This window comes from Sinocyclocheilus anshuiensis, unplaced genomic scaffold, assembly GCF_001515605.1.
Source record: "Sinocyclocheilus anshuiensis isolate Anshui unplaced genomic scaffold, SAMN03320099.WGS_v1.1 scaffold374, whole genome shotgun sequence".
In the NCBI taxonomy this organism is placed as follows: Eukaryota; Metazoa; Chordata; class Actinopteri; order Cypriniformes; family Cyprinidae; genus Sinocyclocheilus; species Sinocyclocheilus anshuiensis.
Window position 1 is genome coordinate 31,117 of NW_015546051.1, and position 230 is coordinate 31,346.

Here is a 230-nt window from a genome sequence, read left to right on the forward strand (position 1 = left end):
AGTATTTCAGCAAAGGATAAAAAGATCAAGAATGAATATATGGCCCAACAAGGGCCATCTATCTATCCATCCATCCATCCATCCATCCGTACGTCCGTCCGTCTATCCATCCATCCATCCATCCGTCTATCCGTCTATCTGTCTATCTATCTATCTGTCTATCTATCTATCTATCCATCCATCCATCCATCCATCCATCCATCCATCCATCCATCTATCCATCCATCCAT